Here is a 3,566-nt window from a genome sequence, read left to right on the forward strand (position 1 = left end):
CCCGAAGAAATTTCTTCTCTTTCCCTTTCATGACCACCCCTTCAACATGTTCTAGTTTCTTCTTAAGAACTTTTTCGTTAATAATGTAGTCCTCCTTATCCTTAAAACTGCTCATTTCAGAGTCTTTCGCCTTTATTTCAACCTCCAGTTCCACCAAGGCATCTTTCTTTTTTCTGATGAGAAGTTTCATAAGATCTATGGAGCACTTGTGCAGGATGGAGTCCCACTCCTCTATGAATTCTGTATCCATAGTACCAAACGTTGGTTGTTTGAGAAGTCTCAACCCTCTGGGTACTCTATTTACTGTAACATAGTGTTCCAGTCCTTTGATATCCCACCAGGTCTTTACTTCCTTGATAAGAAGTTTCTCTATGCCCCAGAACAAATCATCTAAGTCCTGTGTTGGTGTCGGAGCCTCTGTTGGTATATTTTCATTAAATATTTTTTGGCATAAATCATTCCTCTTAGTTGTACGGTCATTATTTCCAAACATTCTAGTTTGTGATGGATGGTTATCTCACCAGGCTGCTATACAAATACACCAGGAAACAAGTACGTAGAAAATATATGTACAGCGCCATTTGTGGGATGAATTCCAAAATTATATAAAACTGATTAAAAGAGATTATCTTTAAAAACACACACACTCCCTTGTTTTAGGTGTCTGCCACCCCCTAAAAATGCAATGCTGGTGGAGTAATGCTAAAAAGTATGGAAAAAGTGGGGGATAGGGGTACCGGCGACATGTGTTGTTTAAAAAGTATGTACTAAAAATACCCTGAATTTATGAGCCAAAAAATATATATATAAAAATATAAAAATTTAATGCAATATAAAAGTTACTAGATAAAAAGTACAAATTTTCAATAGATACAAATATAAGATAGGAGAATAGACTTAGCTTTTAAAAATAATAGGCAGGGGGTCAGTGCAGGGAACCCAACGCGTTTCGTCACATATGACTTCTTCAAAGGGTAGGGACAGAATGATTCCTTAAGCCTATTTATACCCTTACATACTGGGTAAGGAGTTGTGACATCACAGGTGGTCAGGTGATCCAATCTAAAGGTCACACATAGAAATATACATGATGGTAGTATTAAAACATCACCGCAGTCTGTGGGTGTCATTAGGGGCATATTAGCATCTAAAACGAGTGGTTTATAAGTTCAAAATGTGTATATATACTGTGTGGGAAGGATTAGAACGTTAAATAACAGCACTTCCGCCACACTTCCGGTGACGGAGGCCGCGGGTCACATGACTTCGGGTACTTCCGCCCCACTTCCTGTGCGCGTCTGCGCATGCGCCGGCGGCGAAACCCGGTTTTTGTCTCTATGTCAATACATTCTGTTGTGTCTCCTCAGTCTCTGGTCCTGGTTTTCTCCTCTACGGCGGCCATTTCTTTGTATTCAAAGTCCATAGGAATCAAGGGAGTTGCGGTGGCCATTTTGTTGGAGTTTCAGGAGACCCATATTCATTTCACTTAGAAATATCCATGGCAACGTTTCCATGTAAAAGATAGAAACAAGCAATTGGTAGTGATCCTTATATTGGTGTTTTTTAACATAGAACAACAGTTGTCTATTTCAAAACAACCCATAGGCTAATATTGAATATGTATGTAAGTTATAAATTAATAATACAGTGATCCGCTTGAACTGACTGACAGGGCACTTTCAGGTGAAGCTAAGGTGAGGGGGAGGTGCATATACCATATATGTATACTGCAAATAAATATAGCTGTTTTAAAGGCTTCTATTTCCAGCACATTATGTAAATCTTATGCAAATATATATAAAATTATAATATTATAAATGAGTAATAGTAGATAATAATTTTGCTGGAAATTTTATTAAATATTTATTTCTCAATTAGATAGTTTTTAATTTTCCTTCAAAGGACATACTTAGTCGTGGGGGTGATAAGTGCTGATAGATCGCCCACCAGTTGGCTTGACGTCCTATCGTCACTCACTACAGTACCTGATCTTCCCAGGTAGTCCCCTTCCCTGGTACTGGTCAGGCCCGATACACTGCTTAGCTTCCAAGATCGGACGAGGTTGGGCGTGCCAGTGTGGTATGACTGTATACACGTGTGAGACGTCGTAACACTGGTGATCCGATCGCTCAATAACACTCGAAATCAGATTAGCTTAATTCATTTTATTAGAGTGCAGGAGTGTGTTTAATAAGAGGGAGATTGTGAATATGAAAAGCAGGACTAAATGAAAAAGGAGGATACTGCACCTCACAGGAAAGGTGCAATCTCGTATCCTTCGTTCAGGCCTGTTGGTTGCAGGGTTCCCAACTGGAAAATCCAGTACATTTCGCGTCTTGAGAGCTTGTTTGCAAGGTCACCACCTCTCTCACCCAGGTCCACATGCTCAATCGCCTTGAACGTAAGGTCCTCTGGATTTGAATTGTGTTGTAATGTGAAATTCTCCAGGATTAAGAGAAACTGCACAAGTACAAAAGACTGTGAAGACCAACTGGAGATATATAAGAGAAGATTCCAAGACAAAGAGTACCCTGAGCCCATCTTGAATGAAGCAATGAAGAAGACAAGAAATTTGAATAGAGAAGACTTGCTGAGATACAAACCGAGAGACGAAATGAAGGACGCAGTCGCTTTTATTACCTCCTACAGTCAACATGAGAGAATAATAAGGAATTCACTTAAAAAGCACTGGAACATTCTTCTGATGGACTCAGTATTAAAAGATATCCTACCGCCCGAACCAACACTTATTTTCAAGAAGTCAAGAAACCTGAAGGACTGCCTGGCACCCAGCATGATAAAGGAGAAACCAACCCAAAGGATCCCGATGATTAAGTGTTTAGGATCATATAAATGTGGGAAGTGTAACGTATGTAAATATTTACATCGGAACAGAAGAACCTTCAGTGACATGGAAAATAAGAAAGAATATACCATTAAACATTTCATGAACTGCAATACAACGTCCGTGATCTACCTATTGGAATGTGCCTGCGGGATGAAATATGTAGGCAAGAACAAGAGACCGTTGAAAATAAGGATCCAGGAACATATTAGAAATATTAAAAATAAAGTCGAAAGCCACACGGTCTCCAGACATTTCACATTACAACACAATTCAAATCCAGAGGACCTTACGTTCAAGGCGATTGAGCATGTGGACCTGGGTGAGAGAGGTGGTGACCTTGCAAACAAGCTCTCAAGACGCGAAATGTACTGGATTTTCCAGTTGGGAACCCTGCAACCAACAGGCCTGAACGAAGGATACGAGATTGCACCTTTCCTGTGAGGTGCAGTATCCTCCTTTTTCATTTAGTCCTGCTTTTCATATTCACAATCTCCCTCTTATTAAACACACTCCTGCACTCTAATAAAATGAATTAAGCTAATCTGATTTCGAGTGTTATTGAGCGATCGGATCACCAGTGTTACGACGTCTCACACGTGTATACAGTCATACCACACTGGCACGCCCAACCTCGTCCGATCTTGGAAGCTAAGCAGTGTATCGGGCCTGACCAGTACCAGGGAAGGGGACTACCTGGGAAGATCAGGTACTGTAGTGA

The 3,566-nt window shown here is 40.3% G+C and overlaps 2 pseudogenes; one reads left to right on the top strand and one right to left on the bottom strand.

Moving 5' to 3' along the window:
- Window positions 1-1,973: 1,973 nt before the first annotated feature.
- LOC134981779 (5S ribosomal RNA) lies at window positions 1,974-2,093 on the bottom strand (annotated as a pseudogene).
- Window positions 2,094-3,446: 1,353 nt separating this feature from the next.
- Window positions 3,447-3,566, top strand: LOC134981780 (5S ribosomal RNA; annotated as a pseudogene).

Source organism: Pseudophryne corroboree, chromosome 12 (genome assembly GCF_028390025.1).
Source record: "Pseudophryne corroboree isolate aPseCor3 chromosome 12, aPseCor3.hap2, whole genome shotgun sequence".
NCBI classification, from domain to species: Eukaryota; Metazoa; Chordata; class Amphibia; order Anura; family Myobatrachidae; genus Pseudophryne; species Pseudophryne corroboree.